Below are 20,425 nucleotides of genomic sequence, written 5' to 3'. Positions count from 1 at the left end.
AAACCTGGTGATTCACAGACCTGTACCCCTGGGGATAAAAATATATGTTTATAAAAAATAAAAAATAAAAAAAAAGAAAAGAATTAGAAATCAAATAAATGCAAATTAATTATTGCATTTTCATATCCTGTCAAATAGACATAGCTTTAAAACAAAAGGTGAATCTTTTCTGATCCATATGTATGTCGTGGTTTTCCCAATTAAAGCTCTGGGCATGCATGCTACTCCCTCTTCCTGGGGCTCTACATCCCCAGGTGCACCTTCTATGCTCTTTTAATTCCTCTTGAAATCTTACCTTAAATGACATTTCCACCTTCTCCTGAAATGTTTTATATTATCCTTTACATTTTTTATCTTACTTCTTAGAATAGTAGTTAAATGCATAATAGTGTGATTATCTTTCTTACTTTTATTCACTAGAATTCACTATATTTTTAGATACTTTGTTAGCCATGGATTCAGATCTTTTTTTTTTCTTGACAGAGTTAAATAATTGTTAGAACATGATCTGTGTGACTTACCCATGAATCGGTGGATAAATAACTGTCACATCATTCTGGAGTGTTCTATCCCTTCCTTACAGATCTGAAAAGCCCTGTCATATATCCAGGTGCCATATAAGCAAGAAGGAATCTGTTTCTGACCTTTTTATTATGTTTCAATGATCTATTTGTCTATCTATGAAACAGTAACAAATTTTAAAAACACAATTTATAATATGTATCTCTAAAGATAAATGTTTCCATATTTACTTCCATATTTACTTCATCGTTATCTCTTTGCCACACCTCCTTCAATCCCCCTGGTCCCTTCTGCAGGAAATTTGATAACTAGGATACTAGGATTTTTATACTGCCTTCCTTGATCCAGACTCTTGTCTCTCTGAGCTACATTCTGGGTACTTTTCTTATTAGTTCTATTTTTATGCCCAGTGATTTTCCCTTGAAATGTATGGATTGCTGGTTAAGAAGTTCATTTGGAACATCTGTCAATTTTCACATTTCCCATTTCATGCATTTTACTTAGGGGTTTTTCATTTCTTCCTGGACATTTTATATCTTCTCTATTCCTTATGGTTTTCATTTTCTATTTCCAGGAAGATACTAAGTAATTTTTTAAAGAATTGTTGATTTCATAATTCCAAAATTTCTGGCCATTACAAAAGCCTGTTCTGCTGATTGTGGTGACCCTTACGACTTTCTTTGTACTCCTGTGTTTTGAATTCATGTGGTGAATGTTTTTTGTTTGTTTTTTTGTTTGTTTTGTTTTTTAAGATTTTATTTATTTGACAGAGAGAGATTGCAAGTAGGCAGAGAGGCAGGCAGAGGAAGAGGAGGAAGCAGGCTCCCCGCCAAGCAGAGAGCCCAATGTGGGGCTCGATCCCAGGACCCTGAGATCATGACCTGAGCCAACGGTAGAGGCTTAATCCTCTGAGCCACCCAGGTGCCCCTGGTGAATTGTTTTTTATGTGAGAAGAGTTTGAGGAATTCCTCCTGCCAATGATATTTGGAAAGCAATAATTTGAAACTATCTTACATTCAATTATTCACTTTGTTTGTTTTTTGTTTGTTTACGTGTGTGAGACTTTGCAAGCCTTGTGAATTCAGGCTGTAAATGCACTGGAGAGATGATGGGCGGTGTGATTTTCAGCACATTGTTTTCCTTCTTCTTCCCAGGACCAATGGTGAGATGGCCATTTCCTTCCCACTGCTGTGGGTTCATTACTATTATTGCTATTACTGTTCTTTTTATTATCAATTATTTGTATTTCAACTCTCACCAAAGACATGGCTCATTCCAAGATGTCAGCTTTACGTGGGATCCCAGGTACAATGTCCACTCATATCCATTAAAACTAGAGTGACCATAAATCATGGTTTACCTTTGCTGTTCCAAAGTCCACCAGGCTTAGCACTAGTTCTGGATTTTTAAGATTTTAAATAAAGTATTGTTATAATATGATAATGTCAAATTCAGCTTCTGCCACAGTCTAGTTGAGTAGTGTGAGAGAGTACTTGTGGACAGCAAGCAGAGTGGTCTTTTTAATACCAGATTAAGTCTGAAAACTGAGTTGTGATGACCCTTCTTTCTTCTCCAGTTCTCTCCAGACACAACAGGTTATTGTAAGTGATATTTTAAAGTCATTTTAAAGCTCAGTATTAAAACAACAACAACAACAACAACAAACTTAGAACTGCCTGCATGGCTTAGTCAATTATGTGTCCAACCTCTTATTTTGGCTCAGGTCATGATCTCAGGGTTATGAGATCAAGTCCTGCATCAAGCCCTGTGTCAGGCTCCATGCTTAAGATTCTCTCTCTCCCTCCACCTCTGCTCCTTTGCTCCCCTGTTTCCCCATCTCAATAAATAAATAAATAAATAGATAGATAAATAAATAAATAAATGAATAAGGAAAAGGTGCCATACAAAACAAACCCAAATTGAGACTTTGGTGATTCATAGCATCATGGAAAAATGATATTCTTATTGTATTAAGAAACCTCTGGGGATGCCTGGGTCACTCAGTCTGTTAAGCGTCTGCCTTCAGTTCAGGTTACAATCCCAGAGACCTGGAATCAAGTCCTGCATCTGGCTCCTTGCTCTGTGGAGAGCCTGCTTCTCCCTCTTCCTGTCGCTCCCCCTACTTATGCTCTCTCTCTCTCTCTCTCTGACAAATAAATATAAATCTTAAAAATAAATAAAAATCTTAAAAGAAAAAGAAACCTCTGGAGTAGAAATGCACTTGAATTGGTTGTTATAAAAATACAATTCATATGACATCCAAACCAAATACATTATTCTACTGATAAAAATAAAATCTATGATGATTACAAATATTATATACATACACATGCACACACACACATATGTACACAGATATGCACTCAACATTTGTTGTAGCTTAACTACACAACTATAAAATGCATATGATAAATCAAAGACAGATGATAGACAAGTAACAGAGTATCTGTATCTATATGTGTGTATGTGTATCTGTGTCAGATGGCAGGATACACTTTCTTTCTTTACTGCCTCTCAGCATATCAAAAGAAATGTATATGACTTTTAAAGAACTCTTTTAAAAATCAACTTAGGTGCCTACAATTGCATTAAACTATATTTAGAAATGAATCCTCTGGAATTTAGTCACGTGCTGTGTAAATTCTGTTGGAAAACAGTCATAAGACTGTGTGATGACAGAAATCCCATATATTTTCAGCTTCTGAAAAGTGTTAAAACACTGAAAACCAGTCCCACAGAGAGGGAAGACACGATTTACCTCAAAGAAAGCCAAGAACGAACAGAACTAAGTAAGTTACCCTAACTCAGGTGTTGTTTGAGAGTTCCAGCTCTCTACTAATACTTTTTAATGCCTAATCTGCAGTCCTGTGAGGGGATCCCAAGTTTAATGGGACACTTCATATTCTGCAGACAATGAAAATGAAGTTGAGAGGGTCCATGGTTTAACAAAACCTAAATTTGGGGAAATGATCAAAAGAAGAATAAACTGGTGACATATTTGACACATTTTGTTGCCTAATGGTGTTTGCAAAAGAAAGGTTCTCTGAGAAGGGACAAATTGAAAATGTTGTAAAAGTATGTGGGTTGAAATATTTACACACTTCAGTATGAGAAACATTTGAATTGTGAATCTTCTCCATTTGGCAGAATTTTCCCCTGAGCTCACGCATTGTCTCAGCATCTGTAAAGAGAACATTCTTTTCTGTGGTCTACAGAGGAGATGGATGAAGCTGTCAAAATTCTTTTTTTTTTTTTCCTCTCTCTCTCTCTCTCTCTTTTTTTTTTTTTTTTTACCATAAATGGTGACTCGGAAGAGAATTGCAAACAGACAAAAAATAGTGAGAACATATTTCCGACACGTTGGACTGAGAAGCTGAACACCATGCACGTTTCCTGAACAGTCTGTAGAAGTTCAACTCTGCCATTAAGGACAAATAAGAACAAAAGGCGCTCTTGAAAATAACAAGTGTTCTAGAGGTGTCCAGTGGATAGTCAGTTCAGATAATCTGGAAGCAATCCATGAGACATGTGGCATGTTTCGATCAGTCACCTGGAGGGCAAGTGTAGGGGGAACCAAAAGGAGCCAGGCACATAAGACCCTGAGTTTAGAAGCCCTCAAGCATTCACACTGGACACTCATTAGAGACACCTCTCTGGGCCAAAGTGTTTTCTGTCCAAGAAACGCAAACTCTCCTGTAGCTCATCAGACTAAGCAGAGAGCTACACATGCCAGGCTCGTTCATCTTGCCTCCTTCTCCTTCCTTCTTTTTTTTTTTTTTTTTTACTTTTTAAGACTTTATTTATTTATTTGAAAAGGGGGAAAAGAGAGAGAGAGAAAGAGAAAGAGCAGGAGCAGAGGGAGGGAGAAGCAGACTCTCCACTGAGCAGGGAGCCTGAAACAGGGCTCCTCCATCCCAGCACCTGTAGATCGTGACTAAGCCAAAGGCTGACACCCAATGGACTGAGGCACCCAGGTGCCCCCTTTCTCCATCCTTCTGAGCTGTGTGTCATTGTGTGTTCTGATTCTGAGAACCGCACTGGCAGCAGGAATGGCTGCAAGAGTGACACGCACAGACAGCAACGGTGTCATCAGCATTGAGGGGCGTGAGCCTTCCTCCCCGATGCTTCTCCTGTGACTCGAACGTGTGTGAGCCTCCCTGGAAGGTAGCAGGACTGAAGGACAAATGGAAGAACAAGTGAAAGGAATTGTGGAAAACCGTTTACTGAGTCAAGACCATGGTCTACTCTGGAAATGACAAAATGTTAAGCTTGAAGAAAATTACTTACTTTATCTACTGAGAAATTCATAGTGAGGAGCTCAAGAGAAACTTGAACTTCTCAACAAAATCTTATTACCCATTTTCACTTGTGGAGTTCTGAAGGTTAATGCAGTGCGTGTTTTTATGGAAATAATGTTCAAACTATGGTGGCTTGTTTTCCTGGTGGTGGGATTTCAGGAAGATTTTATTTTGCTTATGACACATCTCCTATGTACAATTTACCTACAAGGAACATGTATGAAATTTGGAGCTATTAAAAAGAGTCCTGGGGCACTGGGTGGCTCAGTCAGTTAAGTGGCTGCCTTTGGATCAGGTCATGATCCCAGGGTTGTGGGATCGAGCCCCATATCGGGGTCCCTGCTCAGTGGAGAGCCTCCCTCTCCCTCTACCTGCTGTTCTGCCTACTTGTGCTCTCTCTCTCTCTTTCTGTCAAATAAAAATAAACAAACAAATAAATAAATAAGTCTTTAAAAAAAAAAAAAAGAAGTCCAAATGTTAAAAATAAACATTTGACAAAGCTCATGGCCCAGGTAAGGCATATCAAGCTCATGAGAAGCAACACCTATAGCAAATCTTACTGGAATATGGGATAGTTCCAGAGCCACAATTGCCAAGTCTCGTTGTATGGTACTTTCCATCGCTAGACTCCTTGCTCTCTGCCTTTTCTTCTCCTTGCTTGTCCTTTCGGTTTGGTGATCTGATTGAGGGTCCCATAGAAAACATCTGAATGAAAGTCCCAATATTATATAGGACTTGGTTGGCAGACATCAAATATGTAGAGATGAGTGTGAGCAGAGAAATCGTGAGGCCCTGGAAGAGAGCCAGGTTGCAGCAGAGGTCCTGTGAGAACATGCCTGTGCTCCCTCAACCCTCTCTCAGGGTCTCATGGCCCCTCGAAAGCATCCAAGGCTGGTTTGATTTTCTTCTAAAATCTTCATGAGAAGTGATCATTTTACCTGTGTACTAATTAATTCTCCCTTCATAGTTACACTGAGTTTCTGGACCCCCATCCCTGATTCCCATTGCGCAATCAAGTAAAAAAATCACAGCCCAGCATTTGTCTGGATTTGGGGCTTTTCATGTTTGTATCTTAACATGTGCGAGATCCAGACGAAAAGATGGCTTGGTCCTTTTGAAAGAAATAACAATGTCAACTTCACACTTGTTTTATGATGGAAAATCTTTGCCATCATGTTTTTCACATGAAAGATATATTTGCCACTTCCCAAACATCAGGTCTAATAGAACAGGGATATAAATGACATATTTCTTTGTAGCCATCAACGCTTTAAGGTTATGACATGATGTGACATACCTATTTGTCATGATATAGTAAGCACTTTTACTGATGTCTTGAAATTTTTGGTGCTTTCAGGTACTGAAAATAGTCTGAGTTTGCCATGTTTTGTATACATCTATACAGCAGGTATCATTTCGGGTCACATGTATAGTTAATTAAATTACTACCAGTGCTATCCCTCATTATTTTACTATGAAAGCAAATCTAATTGAATCTTTATATTTTAAGCAAAAGTAAAAATAAGTTTTTAAAAATAAAGTGTGTAATCTCACAGAGGGACCCAACATGGCAGCCGTAACTCCCTTCTAAAAGTAAATATAGTTCATAGTAAAAACTTTTGTTGCTACATAGAGTAAATCAAATGTATACAAAAAATGGTTCCACTTCTTTTAATACATAAGGGAATATATTAATTGAGTATTAAATGTTTATAAAAGTAAAATAGTAAATATGTAAATGTCATGACTCTATCAACACGTTGTCATAAAATAAAAATTTGAGAGAAATTCAAGTCATAACAATCTCTGTTTATTTTTCTATTTCTTTCTATCCCCTTTTACTCTCTTCATCCATAAAGAAATAAATGTTTAGTCATCATTGAATCACTTCCTACTTTTCTGAATAATTCTCTTGTTGATAATAATAATAATAGTTTATCTTCATGGTATGAAGACTTCTTACTGGGAAAATGAAAATATTTATATTTTAGTTTCCTCTTTGTCTGTGGTACCTAAATGAACCAACAAAGTGGAGAGATATATATATCTCTCCACTTTGTTCAAGCTGAACTTGAATTCTGGTAAAACTTATGAGATATATAGAGATATATATGTACATATATACATATATATCTCTATATATCTCATAAGTTTTACCAGAATTCAAGTTCAGCTCTACTTAGAATGTTTTAAAAGAAGAATCATGTTTTATGAACTGTCCTCTGTGACCTAGTGCTTCTGTTACTAACTATATTTCCTTCCCAAATCCTGATGCTTGCTGCCTAATGCATGCAATCTCTTTTGCATTAAAAACTCTACAGGATAGGGGCACCTGGGTGGTGTAGTCAGTTAAGCATCCAACTCTTGGTTTTGGCTCAGGTCATGATCTCAGGTCATGAGATGGAGCCCCAGGTTAGGCTTTGCATGCAGTATAAAGTCTCTTTGGGATTTTCCCTCTCCTTCTTCTCCTCTCCCTCTCCTCTCTCTCCCAAATAAATAAATAAATCTTAAAAAAACAAAAAACAAAAAACAAAAACAAAAAACCACACACGACTCTACAGTATTGAAAATGTAAATTGGTGCAACCAATAAGAAAAAACAGTATGAATGTTACTCAAAAAACTAAAAATAGAACTACCCTATGATCTAACAATCTCACCTCTGGGTATATTCCCAGAGTGATTGAATTCAGGATCACAGAGGTATCTGCATTCCCATGTTCATTACAACATTATTTATAGTGGGTGATACATGAAAACAACTCACATGTTTATCTGCAGGCAAGTGGATAAAGAAAATGTATAAATACATAGTAGAATATTATTCAGACTTTAAAATGAAGGAAACTCTGCCTTTTGTGACAATGTAGATAAGGCTGGAGGACATTATACTGTGTGAAGTAAGTCAAAGACAGAGAAAATACTGCATATTCTTACTTCATGTGGAATCTAAAATATTCAAACTCATAGAAGCAGAGAGTGGAATGGTCATTGCCAAAGGCTTGGGGGAGGGGAGACCAGGGAACTGTATCAGCCAAGTGTGCAAAATTTCATTTCTGTGGGTTGAATCGATCCTGGAGATCTACTGTATGGTATGGAGTCTGCACTTAACAATAATGTATTGTGTGCTTAAAGATTGCTAAGAGGGTAAGTCTTACGTTAAGCATCCTTTTCACAAAAATAAAAATGAATAACTAGGGCAGTGGGGCATTTCGGGAGGGCTGGGTCTGTTTATGACACAGCTCATGGTGATGGTTGTCTGTGTGTGCAGCTATCTCCAAACTCATTAACTCATATGTACGCACTGCTCTTTCTATGTCAATCATACTCCCATCAATGCCTTAAAACATACCCTGTAACATAAATATCATTATGCACCTTATACAATTGAATTTATACCAAAGTATTTTTTAATTGAAACATAATTACTGTATCATGTTTTAGTAGTTTCAGGTGTACAACATAATGACTCAACAATTGTATACATTTCTCTTTGCTCAGCTTGTTAAGTGTACTCACATCGGCCACCACAGGACATTAACACAGTGATATGGAATATATTCCCTAGAATGTACATTTCGTCCCTGTCATTTGTTCCTTTTATAACCAGAAGTTTCTATTTCTTAATCCCTACAGATAATTGCTGATCTAATGAGTCTTTATTCTTCAGCTGCAACCTGGGGGCCCTATTGTCACCTCAGCTTGAAGTTCCTCTCTTCAGCGCTTTCTGCTAAAGAATGTGCAAGTGGTCCCTGTTTTGTATGGAGAATTAGAATGCTTAGAAGGCTTTTAGAAAGGGGAATATGATATTGTCTCTGTGGCTTCTGCCATCTGCTGTTCCTGTTGTGTGAGTGGTGTTTATTTATGTGATAGAAGTTGCTAGAAGGAACTGCCTACTCTGAGTCATGCTCGGTTAGGTGAATGCTTCTGTTAGATCTACTTGTTCATTTCTATCCTCCATCTTACAAGGTTTCTTGTTTTGAGGTAAATTCAGTCTTCTTGTCATTGGTGTGTCTTGGCACAGAGGTGACCCAAAGCAAACATCCAGAAAGACATAGAAGAGCCATTGATTAATCAGTGACACTGAAACAACATAAAAAACGGCTAATTTTTTTTTTTTTTTTAAGTTCTGAGTCTTACTTTCTTGGGGCACTTTTGTGTTAATTACGACTATAAAACATTACATTTCCACTAAAATTATAATGGCAGTTTTGTTGTGCGTGCACTTGCCAGGGCCAGGCATTGTGCCAATAAGTTTATTTTTTTATATATTTCTTAAAGTTGTCATGTATCTTTTTTTAAGATTCTACTTATTTATTTGAGAGAGGGAAGGAGTGAGAGAAAATCTAGTGATGTCGGGATTTACCCCCAGAATCCAGACTCCTGAGTAGATGTTGAAACTGCCAGGTGCTGCTACCCCTTCCCATTGGTGGATGCCTTACAGTAGGGAGTTGGACAACAAATTGGTGAATATTAATGTCACCAACTGGGCACATTGGGCTTTTATTTTCTTCTACACTTTAGTGGAATTTTAAATTTTGTTCTGGCAAACTCTGGTTTTCCTCCCCAGGTTTTACCTTTAAGGCATTGCAAGTGTGCTTGCTGTATTTTTCAGGACAGCGATTTACTTGTGCTAGGTTGTTCTTGATAATTAAAGTTGGAAAATAGGGCCCCTTATCAAACATAAGATTTGAAAGGACTTGTGACATTTAATCATGCCTTCTTAAAGATCTGTAGATTTTTTTTTTCACATCTCAAATCTAATGGGATGAAAAATATGAAAATATTTACAAATAATTACTGTTATATGTCACTTCATATTCCCAAGCAACAGGGCAAGGGGAGACTGAACTCAGACTGCTTATCCTCAGGAAGGATAAGCCAAGACTTAGCAATTATGCAAGTCAAACATGGCACAGAGCACAGGCTGGATCTGGGTGGCTGGACATAGCTCCTTTTCCTTACCAGATGCTAATCGTGGATTCATATTTAAATGGATCCTCTGCAAAAGGTACGCATCCTGGAAGATTATGCTCTTTTCCTATTTGTGAATATTCTTTGGTAACAGCTTCTCTCCACATAATCATTTACATAGTAAATGTGACAGCAGATGTTAGAAAACATTTTTTTTTGAATTTTCATGACATATCCATGCAGTTATAGCGTGCTGTATGTAAGAATTTCCATCCTAAAAATTAGACAGTAATTTCAATTTAGAAATCTAATAAATTTTTCAAGTTCATAGCACTATTTAAAGTCGCCCATCAATGAATATTTTAGAACTAATGTGATGACTTTCTCATTTATGTGATTAAAAATTACAGTATTAATATACACAGTTGCTTTAACTAGTTTTTTTTTTTTTAATAAAAGTAGTTTCAGCTTACAGATGGACCTTCCTTCCTTCAGTAGATCCATTAAAATAACCCAAATAAATATTGGGGAGGGTATGTTATGGTGAGTGCTGTGAATTGTGTAAGACTGATGATTCACAGACTTGTAGCCCTGAAGCAAATAATACATTATATGTTAATAAAAAATAAATTAAAAAACCCCAAATGTATGTGTATACTTGAAATGCATATTTTATATGTATATTTTAAATTTATATTTTATATAAAATATTTTTTATCCTTTTATATTTGTATGAAGATTGTATATATATTTGAAATTGTATTACAACTTGAAGATTATATATATCTATCAGTAGATAGATACAGTTGGATAGATATAGAGAGATACAAATAGACAAATATAGATAGATAGATATAGATATATTGATTGGATACATATCCAAATATATATCCAGATCCTAAGGACGTTTTGGAAAACAGAGGTGGTTATCATCTGTAACACACTCTTAAAGGATTTTGGGAGAGTAATATGCAAATATGCTTGCATTCATGGGAAACACCAGCCTGTTGGAACAATCTGAGATTAAACACAAGTGAAAGATATAAGCACCTGAGTTTCCAGGAACCCCTAAGATCACGGACAAATGAATGGAAAGACGTGGAAACTGGTCCAGTGCCCAGAGCTGTACCTGTGCCCAAGGGGCTCAAAGCTCCTTAGCATGCAAGGCCTTTGTAACTTTGTATTGGAGGTCAGAGGGACTGAGGGAAAGGAGCTGCATCTCCCTTCCATGCTGCTTCAATGAACACAGGTGGACCCCAGGAAAAACACCTCTGAAGTCACAGACGCCTCTCGAGGATGAAGGATCCTGGTCAAGCAGCCAGTTAGGGGTTATGTCCAGATTTCTGCTGGGTCTTCTGTATCTGTCACAATGACTACATTGGTGGGTTGGTGTTCTGCTGAGTGCATCAGAAGGGTTTCGGGATGAAAGTGTAGTCCTTGAGGCGCGAGCTAATTTCTACCGCATAATAGAACCTGGGGATTTTGGATTGGAGGTGGTGGGCCATCCTAGAGGTCGAGAAGAAGAAGGAAAGATCAGGGAAGAGAGCAGCGGGCCAGAGAAGCCAGCAACCTGCTGCAAGCCTGGCGGGGCCGCCCTGGACTTGCAGGACAATGAAACCCCCAGGTCCGTGCAGCTGAGAGCTGTAAAGAGAGAGGTGGGAGACGTAAATGCTTCCTATTGCTGCTGTGTCTGCTCGCCCCCAGCCTGAAACCTTCAGCAAAAACTGCTGCTTTCTCAAAGACTCAGTGTGTGTGTGTGTGTGTGTATGTTTGCATTTATGGTGCTGTGTATGCATCTGTGTATGCATGTGTGTGTGTGTGTTTATGGTGCTGCATGTTCCTTGATAATTTTTTTCCTTTCATGAAATCAAGGAAAGGGCCCCAATTCCCTCACTTAGGCCTTCAATATAGGAAGCATGATTGAATTTGCTGGACACCGAATGAGCAAAATTTCAGTTCTGCAGAAGCAAGAGCTAAGAGACAAAGCTCCTGGAACATGAGGAGATCCTTGAGTTTAACAAATCATAAAATATAGATCAAGCTGGTATTTTGGAGATATTAAATAGCAAGACAATTCAGTGACATTGGGTTACCCCAAGCAGGGGAAATATGACTCAAGATAATAATAAAATCTAAAAGAGGCATCCTCTGGCTTTCTAGTAAGCCTTTGACTACCTCTGATGAATAGCTACTCACCTTGATGGAAGCTGTCTAATCTCAAAGGTTATTGGAAAATTTGGGTCATAAATGGATAGGCCGTATTTAAATAATTCAGAGGACCAGAAGAACACTGATGGACTCAGAAGGCAGTCTACATGGTGGTCCATTGTCTTTCACTAAGGACTCTAGGAGCAGAGGTAGTAGGCTGTGAGTGATGGGGACTTTGCCCCAACTTCATACCCAGACAAAGGCTTCCTTGAATGGGCCCCAACCCATGCCCCTCTGTTAGCTCCCATTCCTGGGAATCCGTCCTCCGTCCTGCAACACCTGGGTGAAATCTGTCTGTTTTGGGATCAGAATATGCTAACTTTATTGTTTGCTTATGTAGGTGCCAAGAGACTCCTCTAGGTCTTTTTTATTTTATTTTAATTTTCAGCATAACAGTATCATTATTTTTGCACCCACACCCAGTGCTCCATGCAATCTGTGCCCTCTATAATACCCACCACCTGGTACCCCCAACCTCCCACCCCCCGCCACTTCAAACCCTCAGATTGTTTTTCAGAGTCCATAGTCTCTCATGATTCATTTCCCCCTTCCAATTTACCCCAACCCTCTTCTAACTCCCCATGTCCTCCATGCTTTTTGTTATGCTCCACAAATAAGTGAAACCATATGAAAATTGACTCTCTCTGCTTGACTTATTTCACTCAGCATAATCTCTTCCAGTCCCGTCCATGTTGCTACAAAAGTTGGGTATTCATCCTTTCAGATGGCCCTTCTTTTCACTACATCTGTATCTTTGGGGTAAATACCTAGGAGTGCAATGGCATGGTCATAGGGAAGCCCTCTAGGTCTTATTCAAGCTTCCCTGACCCCCTCTCCTCCAAGAAGGTCTGGTGAGAAATGTGTATAACAATTCCAAAGTTTAAAAATAAAATAGCCAGGGACGCCTGGGTGGCTCAGCTGGTTAAGCGACTGCCTTCGGCTCAGGTCATGAACCCAGCGTCCTGGGATCGAGTCCCACATCGGGCTCCTTGCTCAGCAGGGAGCCTGCTTCTCCCTCTGCCTCTGCCTGCCACTCTGTCTGCTTGTGCTCACTCTTGCTCCGCTCTCTCTCTGACAAATAAATAAATAAAATCTTTAAAATAAAATAAAATAAAATAGCCAAAGCATATGCTGATTTCCTCTTTCTTTCCTGACTCTTCCTGCCCTCTGCGGGCATACTTAACACATGTTTAGACCTTCAAGGGGACAAGTGATCAGAGTTGGTTATACAGAGAAATATGAGAATAAATATATAGCAGAAAACATTTTCAAAGCACCCATCCTGATAGGGCTTATGTTAAAATATACAAAGATCCCTTAAGCCTCAATAGTAAAAAGTCAATCTAGTTAAAACATGGGAAGAAGATCTGAACATGAATCTCGCCACAGTGGGAGAGGTTGGCAAATATGAAAAGGTGATCCACATCATTTCTTATTAGGGAAATCCAAATTAAACTGCACTAAGATACCATCACCCACCTATTTGGGTGGTAAATTAGGTGGGAAAGCCCCTGGAATTCCAGTTGCTCGTGAGGACATGAGGTATAGGAACTTTCATTCATTCTTTGCTGGTCTGAATGCAGGCTGGTACAGACACTTTAGAAGGCAATTTGGTAGTTTCTTATGAAACTAAATATAGCTTTAGCATGCAATCAAGCCCCTGTGCTCAGATATTTACCCAGCTGATTCGAAAATGTATGTCCACAGAAAAACCTGTAAGCAAACTTTTAAAACAACTTTATTCATAACCTCTCAAAACTGGAAGCAACCACAATCTCCTCCTATAGGTGAATGGATACGCAGATTGTTGTACGTTGACACAGTGAGATGTTACTCAGCAGTAAGAGAGGAATGAGCTAGCAGCCACACAAAGGCATGACTTTATCATAAAAGCATATTGTTCCATGAAAGAAATCACTCCTAAAAGGTTAACTACTGTAGGAGTCCATTTATGATATTCTTGAAAAGGCAACATGTAGAAATGGTAAATAGATCCGTGGCTGCTAAGACCCCAGGAAAAGAAAGTGTTTGAATAGGCAAAATGCACAGACTTTTCCATCAGGGAGGAGCTATTCTGTATTATACTTTAATGGTGGGTACATGACAGTGTGCATTTGTCAAGAGTCATTGAACTTTATAGCACAAAGAGTAAACCTTAATATATGCACATTTTTAAAGAGAATTTAGAGGGAAGAAGATTCTGGATGGAATGCAGAATGTGGAAAAAGAATTTAACTTATAAATGTATGATACAACCTTACTGAATGGGGGGGGGGGTGAAAGGTGGCCTGAAGTAATTTTTGGAAGTGAGTAGAGTCTGTGAGACTACAGACAAAAGGAACTGTGCATAAGCACTGCACTCCAGTAAATAAAGTTGTTTTTCCTGAAGACTATGAGTTCATAATCCTGAAACCACTGTACATATATTCTTGGGATTGAACAAATAAGTAGATGTGGATGGTTGGGTCACCATTAGAACAGGAAGTTACAGAGAGTTAAGGGAGAGAGGCCAGAAAGACCCACAGGGTGATAGATTAGAACTAGAGACATCTACTACAAGCTTAGGTTTAGCAAAGATAGGCTCAGATGGCTTCCTATAGCAGTATTTATAGATAAGCATATATACATGGGTTATATCACACATATTTCCTTGCTCTCTCCATGTGGACAGCCTAAAAGCAATGGCACACCTCACACCCAGATGTTGGTTTCTAATATCACTGTCCAACAAAAAGAACCAGGGATCCTTGGAAAAATGGCTGATGTTAAGGCTGTTGGCAGGGAACAGACGACACAAGCCTGGGGCACCTTGAGAGCAGAAAAAGAAGATGCGCTCAAAAACAGAAATTATAGCCCCTCATGGATGGAAGTGTGCTATAAGCACACAAGAGCCACCTGAAAGGCCCCCTGTGGCTGAAGCTGAAACAATGTGAGCTCCCCCAAAATAATAATACCAGCATGAGATTATAGCCTTATATACAAATTAGTACCTATGACTGCTTTGTTTCATTTAGCATTATATCGTCTAGGTCCTTTCATGTTGATGTAAGTGGCAAGATTTCATTATTTTTTTGGCTAAGTAATATTCAATTATATATATATATATATATATATACATATATTTTATACACACACACACACAGAAACATGTCATATATATATGTATCATATACAAGACGTGCCATAGTCATATATATCACCTCTTCTCTATCCATTCATCTTTTGATGGATACTTGGGTTGCTTTCATATCTTGGTTATTGTAAATAATGCTACAGCAAATATAGGGGTGCATGTATCTTTTTGAATTTGTGTTTTCATTTGAGGAAATACCCTCTATTGGAATTACTGGGTCAAATGGTATTTCTATTTTTAATTTTTTGAGTGCTCGCTTAGGCAGCACATATATTTTTAATTTTTTGAGGAACTTCTGTACTGTTTTCCAGATGGGTTGTGCCAGTTTGCATTCTCACCATATGATTTTACTCCTATGTATAATTTAAGAAGCAAAATGAATGACCAACTAAAGAAAAGAGAGAGAGAAATAAACAAATAACAAACACTTAAAAACAAAGAACAAAGTGTTGTTTTCCAGGGAGGAAGTGGGTGGAGGGGTGGGTGACACAGGTGATGGGAATTAAAAGTACATTCATCATGATGAACACTGGGTCATGTATGGAACTGTTGAATCACTCTGTTGTACTCCTGAAACTGATATTATACTCTATATTTCGTAAATTGAATAACATGTTTTAAATAAATTAATACCCATGGGTACATACTAATATTAATAAATGATTGGATCAGTAAATAAATGAGTCCTCATAATAGATATAGTTCCTGCTCAGAATTCCCAAAGATGTATCAGACCTCTCACTCTCAGGCAGAAGGAGCATCAGTCTTCCTTTCCTGAACGCGGGCTACACAGAGTGACTTCTCTACAAAGAGGGAAGAATGCAAATGGGGGGAAAAGTAACTTCCAGTGGAGAAACCTGACACACCCTACCTCAGCCAGATGATCAAGGTTAAAATCCGTAGTCATAAATTTGGTTGACAGTATGCAAACTTATGGTGTCACAGATGATATTTTATTTCAGTGGTCTTCTTTGCCCAAATCCATTACCTCAGTCTAATTATGGGAAAAACATCAGAACATTTGACCGGTGCTCAAAATTGTCAAGGTCATTAAACACAGAAAATCAGAAATTGTCACAACTAAGAAAATTCTAAGAAGATGTGATGATGAAATGTAACATGGTACCCTGGAACAGGAGAAAAAAAAAAAAAGACCTTAAATAAGAATTAATGAAAAATGAATAAAGTATGGACTTTGATAATAATGTATAGATATCTGTTTACTCAGGAGAGAAGTCGATGGAGGGAACTGGATGTGGGATGTTTGGGAACTCTACCATCTTTGCAATTTTTTTTCTGTAAATCTTAAAGTATTCTAAAATTAAAAAAAAAATTAAGTGTACAAAATACATTGTATTACTTAAAATATTGTTTTTAGGAATTTGTTCTCATACTTTTTTTGAGTAAATTGGTATCTGTTGCCCCAAAATAATACACATTTTACTCAAAATAACTTTAGAATAATGTAACTTAAAAATAATATTTTATCACTCTATAGCCCTGTGTGTTCCTAGACAAGCACAGATAAGAATTTTCCTCCAAAGAAAGCAATGCATGAAGAAAAATTCCTAAAAGCAATACCATAAACTCCTGAGGAACTTGCTGAATAAATATTCATCCAGCAATCCTCTCTCAGACAGTGTCTCCTAAAGGCTCCCCACCCCTGAATTCAATTACTGTCTCCATAGCTCTTCTTAACATTTTTACATCATTGCTTCATGCATGCCTTGTGTTCCCAAATAACAGTGTGTTGCTGGCATGCTGAGGAATTTTCTTTCTCTTGCCATCCTTTCTGTGTCTAGCTCAATAGTGGGCATGGAGGAAGCCAGTGGATATTACTGAATACTCATTTATTCCTTTAGTTATGTTCAGAATTTGTCTATTTTTTTTTTAAGATTTTATTTATGTATTTGACAGACAGAGATCACAAGTAGGCAGAGAAGCAGGCAGTAAGAGAGGAGGAAGCAGGCTCACCGCTGAGCAGAAAGCCTGATGTGGGGCTCAATCCCAGGACCCTGGGATCATGACCTGAGTGGAAGGCAGAGGCTTTAACCCACTGAGCCACCCAGGCGCCCTTTGTTTTGTTTTTTAATCTACAAGTTTCTTCCCCAGATGCTTGGTCATAAGGTGGCAGTAGATGTTTCCCATGATGTCTAAATTGCCTATTTGGGGGCTGGGAGTTTGAAGAGGCTCTGCTGCTTTATGTCCAGTGTCCTTATCTTCAGGAAAACTGGGTAAAGCTGGTTCATACAGACCTTCTTTTTATTTTCATCATAAATCCAAAGCTAAGCAATGACATTCCGTGGGGGCACCCCTCCTTTCTCATGCAACCTGTTGGAAATCGCTTTCTTCTTCTTCCCACTAAAATACTGGGTTCTATGTAGCATGGGAAGGTACCTGTAGGAGGGACCCTGACACTTCAGTGACTGCCTTAGAGCCAGACTGGCCCACTTGCTGGAGTGGCCACTCTCTATACAGCAGGCAACTGCTGCTTTTTTGAGGCAGGCTGACTGTCATGCATGTCTTTCTTCATCACACTTGCATGTTCCAGAATGTTGCTCCTTACGAGTTTTAGGTCAGGGTTTTACGAATATCTACTACGGCTCCACTTGAATGTACCAGTTTGAAGAGCGAGCTGTATGCTCTAAATACGGCGTTCAGGTTATGTGAAAGGGAGACTTTTTCATTTCATCATTTTTAGATGTTGCCTTTACAGAAGCTTGCTACGATTTTAGCTCATCATGTGCTCATATCACACCAGCAGGGAGGTGTGTCTGCATTTCTGGAACAGGTTTTGGTTCCACAGTTTATTACACGAGTGGTCAGGGAACATTTAAATGGAAAACTGCAGCATTTTAGACCCTGGAAAAAGAAGAGAAGGAGTACAAGGGAATAAAAATGTTGGACTTTGCAATTCAAGATGTATTTGTATAATTTTTAGGAATGATAGAAGACGGACTAAAGATCCTCATGGATTTGCATTATTTATACTAATAGAAAGAGGAGTTTGGAAGATGCAGGCAGATACAGCTGCTGTTGAGAATAGAATAATCCCATGAGCAGGTAACCCCGGGTAGCTTCATTAAGAACATAAGCTGCGTGCCTGGGTGGTTTAGTTGGTTACGCATCCAACTCCTCATTTCATAGCAGATCACGATCTCAGAGTTGTGACATCGAGTCCCCTGTTGGCTCTAGTAATGGGTGTGTACCCTGCTTAGTATTCTTTCTCCCTCTCCCTCTGCCCTTCCTGCTCTCTTAAAAAAAAAAAAAAAAAAAAAAAAAGAAGAAGAAAAAGAAAAACAGCCATGGATTACAGCACTTGCATAGGTTTTTCTTATGTTGACCTGAAAAAAAAAATGAAAAGATTAGAACTATAAAACTAAAATACAAGAACACAGGGATTAAGGTCTAGCAAATAACCATTTGAAGATACATAGAAATGATTTAAATAGATTTTTATGTTTAGTTAATTTTTTCATTTAAATTCTATTAAAATTTCATTGATTTGCTGGGTGTTCTAGGAAGGCAACTGCATTTTTGAACTCGCTCACCCATTTTGGGGGTGATAAGAGTCAATCATACGCCCTGTGTTTGTTTCCTATCTTGCTAATTGGCTATATATTTCAGAATCTTGTAAAATAACAATGATATTAACAATCATTACTGGTGTTAACTCTTTAAGTAAAATTTTATCATAGAAAAGAATAATGTATGAAGATATATCATCCTTGTTATGAAAAAGAAGTACCCTTTCACCTCTGAAAGGATTTTGCTTATTGCTTTTTTAATCAGTGAGTGTATTTAATTGCATTGAATGACTTCTGGGATAATGAAATATGTCTGCTGGTTTGACGTATTACAGAAATAGATTCCCAAATAGAATATTAGCCTTGTATTCTTGGTCTAATCCTACTTGGTCTTGGTAGATTATTTTTTAATATACCATTGAATTTAATTTTCTTTTATTTTAATTTAGGTTTTTTTTTAACTGTAATCTTAATTGGAACTGGTTCATCATTTTTCAATTTTTTGATCAGGATTTAAAATAATCATTACTATGTTATTAATATACTACTTCTGGCAAAACTAAAAACCAAAATCAAAGCTCTCCAATTACACTTTTACTCAAATTACATCAGTCTTAAGTTCCTCTAGTATTCAGCGAATTTTGTATTGGGAAGTATAAGAGTAGGTGTCCTGCTTGGATCTGGACTATAAAAATACCTGCTTCATCCTGAAAATACAGACATGAACCTAATCTCCCTTTTATTATTTCTATTTTTTTAAAGATTTTATTTATTTATTTGAAAAAGAGAGAGTGAGAGCCCACGAGATATGGGGAAGGGCAGAGGGAGAGGGAGAAGCAGATTCCCTGCCGAGCAGGGAGCCTAATGCAGGGCTTGATATCAGGACCCCAGGATCTTGACCTGAGCCGAAGGCAGATGCTGAACCACCCAGGTGCCTCTATTATTTCTATTTTAAAGTGCTTATTGAGGAAAGAACCAAGATGCCTTTCAATAGACGAATGGATAAAGATGTGGTCCATGTACACTATGTATGGAGTATTATGCCTCCATCAGAAAGGATGAATCCCCAACTTCTGTATCAACATGGACGGGACTGGAAGAGATTATGCTGAGTGAAATAAGTCAAGCAGAGGGAGTCAATTATCATATGGTTTCACTTACTTGTGGAACATGAGGAATAACACGGAGGACATGGGGAGTTATAGAGGAGAAGGGAGTTGGGAAATTGGAAGGGGAGGTGAACCATGAGAGACTGTGGACTCTGAGAAACAATCTGAGGGTTTTGGAGGAGAGGAGGGTGGGAGGTTGGGTGAGTCTGGTGCTGGCGATTATGGAGGGCATGGACTGCATGGAGCACTGGGTGTGGTGCATAAACAATGAATTCTGGAGCACTGAAATTTTAAAAAAAAAAAGAAAAGAAAGAAAAAAATGCATATTGAAGTAGATCCCACACAGAACACAAATATCAAATATCACCAGATGAGCTGTCATGAAAAACATACTCCCGTTCTATCTCTTTCAGAATTTTCCCCACTCTCCAGAGGCAACATTTTTATTTATTTATTTATATTTTAGGTCTTATGTAGGTGTTTCTGAAGCTCTAAATAATAACACTTTACCACTCCAATGGAAATCTGTTACCTCTCTTCCTTGCTTCGCTTAATTTGGGGACGTGATTGTCTCTCCACAGATGTGATCACTAAGGCTGGGGTGGCCCAGGCTGGGACTATGTCAAGAAAGGAAGCCCTGGAGTATGTGACGGTTCAGGGGGTCTGTTCACCTGACTCCAAGTGTGTCAGAAGGCCTTTTGGAGAGCTAATGTGA

This window comes from Mustela putorius, unplaced genomic scaffold (assembly GCF_011764305.1).
Source record: "Mustela putorius furo isolate JIRA1106 unplaced genomic scaffold, ASM1176430v1.1 tig00003845_pilon_pilon_pilon, whole genome shotgun sequence".
NCBI classification, from domain to species: domain Eukaryota; kingdom Metazoa; phylum Chordata; class Mammalia; order Carnivora; family Mustelidae; genus Mustela; species Mustela putorius.
This window is presented reverse-complemented; position numbering follows the sequence as displayed.